We start from the raw sequence: 15,000 nt of genomic DNA, 5'->3' as shown, positions 1-15,000 counted from the left end.
CTTACTTCCTCCTCCTCCCTTTCAATATTTTTCCTCTCACTCATCCCTTACATAACCTCTTTCCCCTTCCCCTCCCCTCCCCTTCCCCTCACTTCTTCCCCTTCTGTCTCCCTCCCTCTCTTTACCACTTCCTCCTCCTCCTCCTCCTCCTCCTCCTCCTCCTCCATTTTTTTCCCCTCTCACTCATCCCTCACCTCTCTGTCCCCTCCCCTTCCCTCCTCTTCCCCTCAGTTCCCCTCACTTCCCCTCCCTCCTGCAGTTCACCTCAGGCCATTTTTCTTCCTCATTACGAGACAAAAACTCCTTCAAAGGCCAACTTGTGTGACGCATCCTAAGTTTTTTGGGGGACGCCTAGGATCTCTCTCTCTCTCTCTCTCTCTCTCTCTCTCTCTCTCTCTCTCTCTCTCTCTCTCTCTCTCTCTCTCTCTCTCTCTCTCTCTCTCTATGAAATACTCAATTCTCCCTTCCCCTATTCCTTATCTCCCCCTACCCTATCTCTCTCTCTCTCTCTCTCTCTCTCTCTCTCTCTCTCTCTCTCTCTCTCTCTCTCTCTCTCTCTCTCTCTCTCTGGACGTTTTGGTTAGGTTAAGTTTACATACGAGAAAAATTAAAAATAAAGCAAAAGAAATAAGCAAAAAAATAGAAAATAACAGTAAATACGCCTATAGATTAAATAACAAGGAGTAAAAATAAGTAGATAGATAAATAAATAGATAAATTGCGAACCATTAACTCAGGCAGGGATGAGTTGCCAGTTGTCATTATTCTTTACATTATTATTTTCAGCATTTTTTTTCCATCCTTCATTATTTCTCGTATTTTCCCGTTTTTTTTTTTTTTTATTTTTTAAGCGGTGACTGTGAAAAAAATGAACACCTCTTCACCATTTTCTCTCTGTATATATATATATATTTTTAAACCATCTTCTGCCTTACGCACTTGGAACAGAGGGGCGAAAATGACTCCCTTTGAAAGTGTCAGTCAATATTAATGGTCCGTAAAGAAATGAAAGTGAATGAATAAATAAATAAATGAATAAATGATGAAAATTATTGGAGGGAAAACGAAATAAAAAGAAGAGAACGAATATTTACGAATTAACGAAGGCAATTATTTAGAAAGAAACATTAAGTGCAGAGAGAGAGAGAGAGAGAGAGAGAGAGAGAGAGAGAGAGAATTAAACAAATTAACAAGGGTGAAATTATTTACTGAAAGAGAAACAGAGACAGATAGACAGACAGACAGACAGACAGAGAGAGAGAGAGAGAGAGAGAGAGAGAGAGAGAGAGAGAGAGAGATGACAGTGTAAATATGGGAAAGAGAGAAAAAAGGGAAAAATGGAAGAGGGGAAGTGAAACAATAAAACGAGAGAAAGAAAACGGGAGATAAATGAGGAAAAAAGGGGGAAACTATACGAGAGAGAGAGAGAGAGAGAGAGAGAGAGAGAGAGAGAGAGAGAGAGAGAGATTTTTAAAAGTGCACATATAGAGAAAATTAAAGAAAATATGGAGGTAATTTTGGGTTAGAGCAAGTGGCGGTGTGTTAGCGTAGAGATAACTTTAAAGAGAGCTCTAATGCGGCCCCTCGCTGCTGCTTCTTGGCTTAAAGAGGACGACCAAGAGGAGAAGAGGAAGTGTGGCTTTATTTACGTGGGATTCAATAAAGATTTAGAGAAAATTAAAGATAGAAAATAAAATGAAAAGAAAAATATGAAGAAAAAAAAGAGTAAGAAATAATAAATGTAAAGATTAGAGAAAAATAAAGATGAAGATAAAATAAAAAAAAATAATATGAAGGAAAAAAGTAAAAAATAAATGTAAACCAAAATTGTAATAAGATCAAGAAAATAAAGTATCATTATAGTTTTTCGTAATGATAATAATAATGATAATAATAATAATGATAATAATAATAATAATAATAATAATGTTAAGTACAAGAAAAATATAAGTTTTAATCACCTCAAACTACTTGGTAATTATCTAAGTGTGTGTGTGTGTGTGTGTGTGTGTGTGTGTGTGTGTGTGTGTGTGTGTGTGCTGATTAAGGGTTTTTTGCAATTATAATGAGGCTAAGAAGTGAGGGAGTTAAAGATAAAAGAAAAAAAGAACACACACACACACACACACACACACACACACACACACACACACACACACACACACACACACACACACACTTACATAATTACCAAGTAGTTTGAGGTGATTACACCGCGTAGTGTAGTGGTTAGCACGCTCGACTCACAATCGAGAGGGCCCGGGTTTTAGTCCCGGGAAGCGGCGGGGCAAATGGGCCCCTGTTCACCTAGCACAAGGGTTCTCAACCTTTTATCGTTAAGAACCCCCTGAGTTATAAGACCATCTACCCGAACTCCCAGTATTATCACATGGAACATGGAACTCAATATGCAATGGTACTGCAAAGGATTTTATCAAATCAGCCATCTAAGTACCCCTGGAAATCTTATGAACCCCCTGGGGTTTCGCGCTGTCAGGATGGCCACTGTCCATGAGCTAACATCATTAGGTCTCTATGACGCTGAAGACGTCTATGCAGAACAGTTTGGTTGGCAACTCACAATCTCATTATCACACTTTGATTACTAAGTTATGAAAATAAGCTCATTTACGAGGCTTCATATGTTCATGGTGTCTTGTAGTCTACTTACTAACCTAGTAGGAAAGAAAATATCATGCTAACTTCGAGTTATCAATTGAGGAAGAAGTAAGTTTTGTCCCAGGAATAGAGCTAGATGGAATATAAAAAAAACACAATGCATAGTTATAACCTAACTCTACTATTATAGCGTTTTTGTCGTAGATACATGTTTGAAAATACTTTACCTATCTTGATATCTCCTTATGTGACAGAAGAATATCCAAAAATATACGATATGCAGTTGACCATCTTTTCTGTGAAATATTACGATATCTGTTGAATCTGGCAACTTCAACGGGAGTTTGGGTCCTCTCCTAGTGTTTCCTTATATTTGAAACATTGATATTTACACGTCATTGTGATCAGGGAAATAAAGGAAACTAAGTTTGCTTTTTCTAAGAGCATAAAATAGAAAAAATATGTCTACAGGTGGCAGTTTATGTATAAGACAAGCAAACCTGTGTGCACTCATCCACTCTATCCAGAAGCTTAACTAATTTTCAAAAGTTCCCCAATAGTTACACAACTACCATTGGTCTACTGTTTCTATCCAGTTATCTACAAACACGTACACATTCACGGCAGCAACATGCAAAGTACACTAAATACTCCGGAGCAAAGCTGCCTCACCTTGTTTCATTAATCAGCTAACTCTTGCACACTTTCAGACCAAAGCTATTTTTCATTTACCATCGACGATTTTATATTCGAATCAAAATCTAAACGACGATTGAGAACTTTCGGCCTAAAGTTGTTGAGGGCCGTGACGGCCTTGGGCGCCGCACGGGGGGAAGGAGGTGGCTGTTGGGTCCGGCCTGGGGCCCAAGGCAGGGGAACTGGCTGCAGGTCCTTCTTTTCCTTGGTGGCCTCAAGCTTCACTACTAGTCGTCCACTTGCAGCGCCTCACACTAGGCAAGGGTCGCCATAAGCAAGAGATCAATGTCTACCACTCACCGGATGGTGCCGTGAGGGGCCCTAAAGGGGTGATAAGGGCTCCTTGCATAGAATATGATGGTGAGTGGTGTGTACGGGTCCCCTGCTTATAATGACACCGGGCTGAACAACTCGCCATGAACGAGGGCACGCTGTGCGCCATGAGCCAGGCACTGACAGTACCAGTGGTCCTTTACGTTAGGTTAGGTTAGGTTAGGTTAGGTTAGGTTAGGTTAGGTTAGGTAAAAGGACTCACTTCATGACAGTGTTTGGGGAGTGGTGTGTGGCGGGTCATTGCTCATGGCGACCCGTGTGAGGCATTGCAAGGTTGCATCGTCACTGCTCTCATAACCACGGGACTGGGGTTGACCCTTTCGGGTGAAAAGTTTCGTCCCAGTACCTGTGTAGGTAATAATACTTTGAATCGTTTCGCCATCGCCATCGCCGCATCGTTAGCCTCGATAAACGGATCGTTATCCTCGACAAACACATCTTTACCGTGGACACTGGAATCGCAACCTGTCGTGGAATCCCATTGTTAACGTGGACTCATTTTCCTTGCGGCTTCAAGCTCACTGGTTGTCGTCAACTTGCAGCGCCTCACACTAGGCAAGGGGTCGCCTTAAGCAGTCTGCCGTGTCTACCGTCCACCAGATGATGCCGTGAGGGGCCTTTAAGGGGTGATAAGGGCTCCTTGCATAGAGTCTGGTGGTGAGTGGTGTGTACGGGACCTCTGCTTATAATGACACCGTGCTGAACAACTCGCCATGAACGAGGGCACGCTGTGCGCCATGCACCAGGCACTGACAATACCAGTGGTCCTTTACGGGGTGAAAAGGACTCACTGACAGTGTTTGGGGAGTGGTGTGTGGCGGGTCATTGCTCATGGCTACCCGTGTGAGGCGCAGTAAGGTGGCAGCGTCACTCTCCTCGCACTCGCGGGTCTGAGGTGAATCCTTACGGGGTGAAAGGGTTCGTCTCAGTACCTGTGTAGGCAAGTGAACTTCAATTGCGTCGCAGTGAGGTGGCAGCGCCACTCTCCTCGCACCTAAGGGTGTGGGGTGGACCCTTACGGGGTGAAAGGGTCTGTCCCAGTACCGGTGTAAGCAAATGAACTTCAATTGCGGCGCAGGAAGGTGGCAGCGTCACTCTACTCGCACCCAAGGGTCTGGGGTGGACCCTTACGGGGTGAAAGGGTTCGTCCCAGTACCTGTGCAGGCAAGTGGACTTCAATATTGTGTCGTGAAATCGCATCGTGAGAACTGGAACCGCATCGACATCGTGGAAACCCGCATCGTTACCGTGGAAACTGGAATTGCATCTTGATCGTGGAAACTCGCATTATTATCGTGGAAACGGGAAAGGCATCTTTATCATGGAATGGTACCGTTGTTTTGGAAACTCGCATCGCTATCGAGGAAACTGGAATGCACTATTATCTTGGAAACTCGGAGCGCTATCGAGGAATCTGGAATCACATCTTATCATACACACTGTTATCGTGGAAGCTCTCGTGATCGTCGTTCGTTTCGTTATCTCTGAATTACTTAATTAGTCTTGGTATTATTCTTAGCCTCCGTAATAATAGAGATGTTGGTCATTTTATCTTATCTCTTTTACTGTATTTTTTTTCTCAAGGTATAGTTTAGTGTTCTTCAACCTTTTCTAAGTTCGTGCACCTTTTCGAGAAGCAAAGGGGACTATAAAGTAAATGCATAAATATTTGTAATTTTCACCTACTTTATGACTGAAAATCGATAGATAACATTATTGTATATCTACCTGAAGCTATAGTTTTTCGGTCCTAAACAGTCGCTATATAGTGCAAAATGTACTATAACAAAATGCAACATCTCAAAAACATCAGGCCCGTGTTTCGTCTGAGTGTAATATTTCATCATTGTGAATAAATCGTAATAGTTTGATTAATGTCAATAGGAGAGGACCCAAACTGCCACATTTTCAGCGTTCGCAGGTTGGTTTAATTCAGGAGTGAGTCAGCGTCGTCTCGCGGTACAGAGTAGTCGTCTCTAAACACAGTATTACGATGTATCTATTCATTTACCGCTCTTTTACTCTTTCCAGTATTTTTCTGTTCTTATTCTAGCATGGTATTTCTTTATAGTTACTTGAGTTTATACGACTAACATCATAATATAGAGCAAAACATAATTGTCTGGTGTACCAAGATCTTTCATTTCTAGAGACTTAAATACAGCACGGAACCTTAACACACATTTCACCTCGCTTCTGCACAGGTTAATTCTTCACAAGGAATGAGTAGAGCAATATTTGTTCGGTTTTCTTTATGAGAAAAAGAAAATTAGCGGCCGAAACAGAAATAGTCCGAGGGTGCTGTAGTGTTTTCATCACCGTGTTCCTAAGCTCTGTCTTGCCATAGCCTGAACATGGTATTCAGTTCAGTTCAGTTGATAGGCGGAAGTGTAGCCTGGATATCGACACTTTCTGATGGGGTTTGGTTTGGGTTTTGTCTGGGTCTGTAGCTGTAATTAATTAGTATCTAAACTTTTTACTTTATGTTCTCCTATTTTCCAAAAATCATATATCATTTCTTTATTTTCTTCTATACTAGATTTTTCAAAAAGTAATTTTCCAATGAGGTGTTTTTCATTTTTCTGGGAAAGGACGCTGCCAATTGGGGTGTTTGGATCTTTCAATGGTGTAGGCTGGGCAATGTAGGAGGAAATGATTATGCCTTTAAACTATAGATCAGGGGTTCTCAACCCTTTTCTCGTTAAGAACCCTCTGAGCTATAAGACCATCTACCCGAACCCTCAGTAATTTGACATCGAAAATAATGTTAATTTAGTGACTGACACTAACTCAATAGGCAAAGGTATTCTGCAAAGGATGTGTCATTAAATCAGCCATCTCAGTACCCCTGGAAATCTTCTTGTGAACTCCTGGGGGTTCGCGAACCCCAGATTGAGAACCCCTGACTGAACAGTAAATAGGTACGGGATGTAACTCGAGGTGTTGTGGCCTCGCTTTCCCGGTGTGTGGAGTGTGGTGTGGTCTCAGTCCTACCCGAAGATCGGTCACTACGAGCTCTGAGCTCTTTCCGTAGGGGAAAGACTGTCTGGGTGACCAGCAGACGACCCTGGTGAATAAAAAACACACACGCACGCACGAAACTCTATAGCTTCAAATTCCACATCAGTTCTTGCCTTTACCACAAACATAACCGTATCATAGACACACACACACACACACACACACACACACACACACACACACACACACACACACACACACACACACACACACACACGGGGGCAGTGAAGCGAACGGTTGGCAGTAGTAACGGGGGCGCGTGTGTGTGTGTGTGTGTGTGTGTGTGTGTGTGTGTGTGTGTGTTTGTATCTCCTCTACTTTCGCCTCAGTGGTTCTCTTCATTGCTTTGCTCCTAAATTTGCAAGTTTTACATGAAAATGGTTTCGAGTTTGTTTTCTTTATTTCCTTGATGCGCTGCGTGTGTGTGTGTGTGTGTGTGTTTGTGCGTCACTACTTTAGAGTCAACCTCTTTTCCCCGCACGACTCTCTCTCTCTCTCTCTCTCTCTCTCTCTCTCTCTCTCTCTCTCTCTCTCTCTCTCTCTCTCTCTCTCTCTCTCTCTCTCTCTCTCTCTCTCTCTCTCTCTCTCTCTCTCTCTCTCTCTCTCAGGTGTGCCGCTACTGATAACCACACACACCTGAGCAAATTAACGTGGATGACGCAGGTGGACGAAGCACGTAAGGCAAGCAGAAGAGGGAAGGGGGTCGTGCAGGTGGAGCGGCGTTGGGGAGAGAGAGGGGGCGTTGGGGTGGCGAGAGGGGGCTACGAGTTTCCAAGCTGTGTGTTTAGAAGTAATTATTTTTAAAGGGAGTGAATCATGTATTGGTTCTATGTTAGGTTCTGTATACACACGTCACGGTTTTGAGTTTAGCGGTGGGTCAGGTGAGAGAGAGCGAGAGAGAGAGAGAGAGAGAGAGAGAGAGAGAGAGAGAGAGAGAGAGAGAGAGAGAGAGAGATGATGATGTAACTTTTGCATTTAACTCACCAATAATACTCTGATGCCTGCTGTTACCAGAGAGAGAGAGAGAGAGAGAGAGAGAGTTTAGGGGGTAAAAATACTTTGTGAGAGAAGGAAATTGAAGATGTATTTTTGATGTGGATAGAAAAGTCTCTCTCTCTCTCTCTCTCTCTCTCTCTCTCTCTCTCTCTCTCTCTCTCTCTCTCTCTCTCTCTCTCTCTCTCTCTCTCTCTCTCTCTCTCTCTCTCTCTCTCTCTCTCTCTCTCTCTCTCTCTCTCTCTCTCTCTCTCTCTCTCTCTCTCTCTCTCTCTCTCTCTCTCTCTCTCTCTCTCTCTCTCTCTCTCTCTCTCTCTCTCTATCTCTCTCTCTCTCTCTCTCTCTCTCTCTCTCTCTCTATCTATCTATCTATCTATCTATGTAACTACTTATCTAGCTGCTACTTATTTTTCTATCCTCTTTATGCATCTCTTCCTCTTTATCTATCTATATATCTAATCACTTATATACCTGTCAGTGTCTACCTATCTATCTATCTATCTATCTATCTAATCTGAAACGCTTTGCTCTCTAATCGCCACGCTCTCCAAAGGCTCCAGTTGAGGATAGTCGTGCTTATTAAGAGTGTTTTAATGGATCTGGTGATAGATTGGCAAGATTTCTACTTTATCAAAAGGTGAAACTGTCTTGAAAATCTGTTTGTTGTCTCTGTGGCCTTAGAAAATTGTCGTTGTGAGAATGGAAGGCGTTTTTGAATAAAGGTGTGTTTGTCTTTGTACATATATATCTTCTTTATCTATCTTTATCTATCTCAGTCTCTTTATCTGTCTATATACTTCCTGACCTCTTTGTCCATCCACCCACCCACCCATCTATCCACTACCACAAACATTACCGTATCACACACACACACACACACACACACACACACACACACACACACACACACACACACACGCTAATTCTTTACTATTCTTTAAGTGAACCAGCATTTCAAGTGGGCCTTTTTTTTTATATTTTGTTACCCTTGGCTAGTTTCACTCCTACATAAGTAAAAATCTGCAAGAGTCCCCGTCCACACCTGTCCACACCCCTCCACACCTGTCACACCCCTCCACACCTGCACACACATGAATCACCTACAATAGTGTCATTTATTGAAGAGTTTCCACCACTTTTTTTTGTACCTGTGTGTGTGTGTGTGTGTGTGTGTGTGTCTGTCTGTCTGTCTAAGTAACGGTTTATCTTCTTCCCCACGTGTGAGTGTTCTCCCGAGCCTTACCTGTCTGTGAGCGCAGGTGTGTCTTACCGTGCCACAGCTGACGCCTCTTTCCTCTCACCTTTTCTTGTGTCACCACTTGCTTACCTGACTGAAGTTTTTAATTAAGGGTTCCAAAGGTGAGGTGTGGTGTTTTGTTTGGGTTTGTCCTTGTTTTCTTGGTTGTTTATTCTGTTTCTCTCTCTCTCTCTCTCTCTCTCTCTCTCTCTCTCTCTCTCTCTCTCTCTCTCTCTCTCTCTCTCTTTATTAGTATTTTTTGTCTTGAGTTTGTTTTGATTTGATTTTTCGTTTTCTTTTTTTTTTGTCGTCGTCTATTGTTTTTTTTTTTTCTTTATTAGTTTTTTTGTTTTATTCGTTTTGTTTTCATTTAATTTTCGTTTTCCATTTTTCTTGTTGTTTTCTTTTAGTTTATTGTTTTTTTTTTTTTTTTTTATTCTTTCTGTTTTGATTTTCGTTTTTTTTTCTTATTTTCTCACTTTTTCTTTTCTTTTTTCTTTCTGCTCGTTTTCTTTGTTCTTTATTTTCGGTTTGTTAGTTTCTCTGTCTTTTATTCATTTCCTTTGTTTTTATTCATTTGTTTCTTGTTTTTCTTGCTATTTTCTTTTTTCTTTTCCTTGTTTTCTTGTGTTTTTTTGTCTTTTGTTTATAAGTGTTTTTTTTCGTTTTCTTTGTTTATCTTATTCGTTTTCTTTTTTCTTGTTTTTCTTGCTATTTTCTTTTTCTTTTCCTTGTTTTCTTGTTTTTTTTAATTTTTTTGTTTAATAGAATTTGTTTTATATTCGTGTTTTCTTTGTCGTTTTTTTCATTTTCTTTTCTTTCTTACTTATTTCTTTCCTTTCTTTCTTTTTCCTTGTTTCCTTGTTTTTCTTACCCTTGTTTTGTTTATAAGATTTTGTTTTATTTCTTTCGTTTTTCCTTTATTGCTTTTCATTCTTATTTTTCTTTCTTTCTATTTTTCTTTCCTTTTCTTTCTTTTTTCTTGTTTTCTTGCACGGATTTTTTGTTTTTTGTTTTTTGTTTTGTTTATTACAGTTTTTCGTGTTTTTTTCTTTATTTTATTCGTGTTTTTCTCATTTTCTTTTTCTTTCCTTTTTTTTTTTTTTCTCGATTTTTCGTTTTTTTCGTTTTCTTTTTTCTTACAATTTTTTCCCTTGTGGATGGATTTTTTCATCTTTGTTTTGTTTATTAAAGTTTGTTGTTGTTTTTAGTTTTCTCTGTTTATTTTCTTCCTTTTCCTTTTTTTCTTATTATTTTCTTATTTTTTTCTTTCTTTTTCGTTCTTTCTTCTTATTTCTTTATTGTTTTTCTTCTTTTTTTGTTTATTAGCGTTTTTGTTTTGTTTTCGTTTTTTTCTCCTTTTCTTTATTTCTTGTTTTTTCTTACTTTTTTTTCCATTTTATCTCCTTTTTTCCTTGATTTTCTTATTTGTTTTTTTGTTCTTCGTTTATTTTTAAGCTTCCTTTGTTTTCATTTTCTTTATTTCCTTATCTTTTTTTTATTTTCCAGTTTTCCTCTGTTTCTCATTTCACTAACTTATTATTTTTACTTTTATTCTACTCTCCTCATTTTCTTTTCTTTTTTTCCCGTTTTCTTTTTATCTAGTTTGCTGTTTATTTTCTATTTTTTTTCTTATTTCCACGTCTTGTTTCTTCCCATTTTTCTATTTTTTCTCCATTTTCTTTGCGTCTGCTTCTCTCCCTGGTAATTATTATTTTTCATTGCTTTTCGTCTCGTTTTTTTTTTTCTCGTGTTTTGTCTCCACTTTTCATTATTGTCTCTCGTTGTTCTCTCTTTTTCATTTCGTTTATTCGTCTTTTTCCTCCCTTCTTCATAATTCTTTCTTCAATATATTTTTTTCAGTTTCCTTTTTTCTATTTATTTAACGATTCTCTTCTTTTCCATTCTTTTCTCCTTCCTTCTTTATTTCCTTCCTTCCATTCTTTTCTTCCTTTTTTTCCTTCCTTCCTTCCTTCCTTTCTTCCATTCTTTTTCCCTCTCTTTGAAGTATGAGAGAGAGAGAGAGAGAGAGAGAGAGAGAGAGAGAGAGAGAGAGAGAAGGCGGGAGATAAGGAATAGGGGAAGGGAGAATTGAGTATTTCAGAGAGAGAGAGAGAGAGAGAGAGAGAGAGAGAGTTTAGATTCTTTTTTTTTACTTTTCTCTTCCTCGTCCTCTACCTCCTCCTCCTCCTCCTCCTCCTCCTCCTCCTCCTCCTCCTCCTTTCTTTCTTCCTCTCCCTTGCATTGAATTATTTTGCCTCCAGCGCATCCATCTTTTTATCCTCTCTTCCCTTCCTCCTCTTCCGTGTCGTCTTCTATTCTTCTTTATTCTTTTATTGTCTATCACCTTTCTTTCTTCTTACGTGTCTCTCCTTCTCCGTGTTTATTTTGCTTCTTCTTCAGTATCTTTTCTCTTTCTCTTTCTTTCTCTCTATTTTTATCTTTTATTTCCTTACTTATTTATGTTTTTTTCTTCTTTTATTGCATTTTTTTTTCATATTGTTTAGTTTATCATTCGTTTTCTTTTCATTATGAGTCTTCTTTCTGTTTTTTTTTTTTTTCCTTCACTTTTGTAATCTCTATTTTTTTACTTCTGTTTCCCTTTCCATCTTTTTTTCTCTTTTAGTTGTGTTTATCTGATTCTTCGTTATTTCCTTTCTTTTCTTCATATTCCCTTTTATCATCTTCTTTTGCCGTTATTCTCCTTTCTACCTTTTTTTTTATTGTGTGTGCTTATCTGATTCTTGTTTATTTCCCTTGTTTCCTTCATATTTCCCTTTTATCAGCTTGTTTTTGTTATCATCTTCTTTTGCTATTATTTTCATTTTCACCTCTTTTTTCTTTTGATTTTGCGTATTTCTCTTTTTCTTTTTAATCTTGTTTGTCTGACTTCGTTTTGCTTCCCTTTGCTTCCTTCTTCTTCCATTTGTCTTTTATCATTCTGGTTCTGTGTTCTCTGATTATTAATCTTCTTTTTGGTTTTGGTTTTCTTTTTTTTCATCTTTTTCTTTTAATCGTGTATGTTTGTCTATTTCTTTCTTTCATTTCCCCCTGTTTTGTTTCTGTTTTTATGCTTCTTTTATCATTCTGGTTTTGTATTCTCTAACCATTAATCTTCTTTTCATATTGTTTCCTTTCTCATCTCTTTCTTTTAATCGTGTATGTTTGTGTATTTCTTCGTTTCGTTTCCCCTTGCTCTCTTCACGTTTTTATTTCTCTTTTTATCAGTCCTGCTCTATATTCCACCTCATTATTTACCGCATTTTTAGCATTTTCTTTTCCTTTACTCGATTATTTAAAGTGCTGGTTGACAGTGCAGAAACAATAGCAAAACGTTTCGCAATATATACACCAGAACACTTGTCATTTTTCGTTTCATTGGTGGCTTTAGTTGAGATTGTACTTTTTGTTTCTCTTCCTGTTGGACTTCTAATCATTTTCTTGTGCAACTTCAGTGTGACAATTATTTACCATTGCTTTTATTGTTATTGTGTTTCTCTCTCTGTCTGTTTATCTCTGTCTCTCTGTCTGTGTCTTTTTGTTTCTGTTTCTGTTTGTGTTTCTGTTTTCTCTCTCTCTCTCTCTCTCTCTCTCTCTCTCTCTCCTGGTGGTAACAAAGGAAAATCGTGGCAGTGAAAGGTTTATGTCGAAATTCTGACATTATCTTACTTCTTTACGTTTTCTTTTCTTATTTTATGTCATATTTATTTATTTAGTATGATTTCAGTAAGAGTATTCACAACTATTACATTTCCTTGCTTAGAGAGAGAGAGAGAGAGAGAGAGAGAGAGAGAGAGAGAGAGAGAGAGAGAGAGAGAGAGCAGTCAAACTCTTACATTTATCTACACTTCTACACCGTATCTTCATTTCATTTTGTAATTTTTGTGTGGCTTCTTGTGTATCGTTTCGTATCTTTTCGTGTAGCATCAGTGTATCGCTTCCTTCCACACCGCCTCGCCTTATGGGAAACTGAACGAAATGAAGCGAAACAAGAGTAAAAAAAGAAACAGGAGAATATAAATGAAAGGATGAGAGAAAAACGAAACACACTAGAATTTCAACTTAACGTGTACGAGACGAGATATTCCAAGTGTGATTCCAGTGACCAGTTCTGACCAGCGTGGGGAATCGTGTGTGTGTGTGTGTGTGTGTGTGTGTGTGTGTGTGTGTGTGTGTCTGGCAAGCTTGGGGAATCATGTGTGTGTGTGTGTGTCATGTGTGTGTGTGTGTGTGTGTGTGTGTGTGTGTGCAATGTTGATCAGCCGAGGTACAGGGTTGGCAGGGTACGAAGGAAACAGGTGTGGTGCTTTTCTCTAGTCTATAATCTTGGTCTTGATCTTGTCTCCTTGAGTTGGTGTGATATCAAGAGGCCTTTATTTATTTATTCATTTATTTATCATTTTATTTTGACTTCTTTCTTCACATCATCATCAGAACCCTTTCACACACCGTAGTAGAAAGAAAATGAAGGAAAAAAATATATATGCTCTCAAATAAGCAACAAAACTATGGTGGAACAGTGGAACCATGCGTGCTTTGGGGTCCGAGGGGTCTCCAAGCGCACGGGTTCGAATCCTGTCCACGGTCCGAGTGTAGGTTGGGCTTCCTCACTCTGGGCAACAGTTTCTTAGCGGGTGGGCTTTGAGATAGGAGGTACCCCGAAAAGTATCTCCTTTAGCCCAGAAATTCCCTTGAAATAAAAAAGAATCAAATAAAAAGACTAAAACAAGTAGAACAGAAATAGAATATAATTAATTTTCTCCTTTCATGAACTACGGAATAATTTAAATGACCTAAATATAACTCGGATCAGTAACGCGTATAGTAAGTTTCATCTGTTTAAGCCACACAACTATTCAACACGCGGCAAGGGATACAGAATGAGAGGATTAGTTATACATTATTCACGAGCCGAGTAGACATTCAACAGATGGCGATAGAAATAACACATTCTGCGATACAAGTAGAGCAAAAATATATTAATTAGGTTTCTCTTTTCATAAGGCACATATTTAACTGGTATTAATATAACTATGGGTAAAGTATATATTTTTCACACACACACACACACACACACACACACACACACACACACACACACACACACACACACACACATTTTTTTTTTTCATATTGATATTTCTATTCTACTTTTTACAACTTAGTCACCTGTACCCTCTGATGGAAAAAGTTATGCCGCATTATTTTCATCTTAAAAGAAAAAAGAAACTTGTACATATGTGAAATAGCTCTGTGATTTCTTAAGATAACATTGATAGAATTTGTTCATTCGCCTCTTTTACAGTTCATCTACTATTTAACACGCACCAAAACGCTAAAATGATAAAGATATTCAATTTCCCCCATTTGTAAAACCCACAAAACTATTTAACACACAATACCACGAAAACAACGATAAAAGTCACTGGTTCCCTTCTTTATCTCACCCACAATGTCTGCACGTAACACTCAGGAACACAACCATGATGAGACCAGCAATTAAAAACACAATTACAAACACAATCATTTAACAGGAAGCAACTTAAATTCTTCTTTTCACAACACACAGAAACACAAACACAACACACAAACACAAACAACACAGAAACACAAACACACAAAAACACAGAAACACAGAATCACAAACACACAGAAACACAGAAAAACAAAAACACAAAAACACAGAAACACAAACACAAACACAGAGTAACACAGAAACACAAACACACATAAACACAGTCAACAAAAATACTAATCCACTTTCCTTCCTTTAAATTGTGCAAACAAGAGACCAACACGCGATTAACCTTCTGAACACAGCTCCATGAATAATAACGCCAGTCACAGGAAGGGTTGAAATCACACTCCCCGCTGCTCACTCTCCGCACAAACGCCTGACGATCGCCTGACTCGCTCCTAAAGGTGAAGACATTGTTTACCGCAAGAGTTAGGTAAGCCATCTCTTGTTTAGTCTAGCATGATTAATAGAGTGAGAGGACAGTTAGAATATTGGTGATTCTATTCTATTCTACCTTCACATGACTTTCTTCTTCCTCTCACTTCTATTCTGTCCACTAATCCAAGAGTTAACTAGTCCTCTC

The sequence above is a fragment of the Portunus trituberculatus genome, chromosome 10 (assembly GCF_017591435.1).
Source record: "Portunus trituberculatus isolate SZX2019 chromosome 10, ASM1759143v1, whole genome shotgun sequence".
Classification (NCBI taxonomy): Eukaryota; Metazoa; Arthropoda; class Malacostraca; order Decapoda; family Portunidae; genus Portunus; species Portunus trituberculatus.
Note: the sequence above shows the minus strand (reverse complement) of the source record.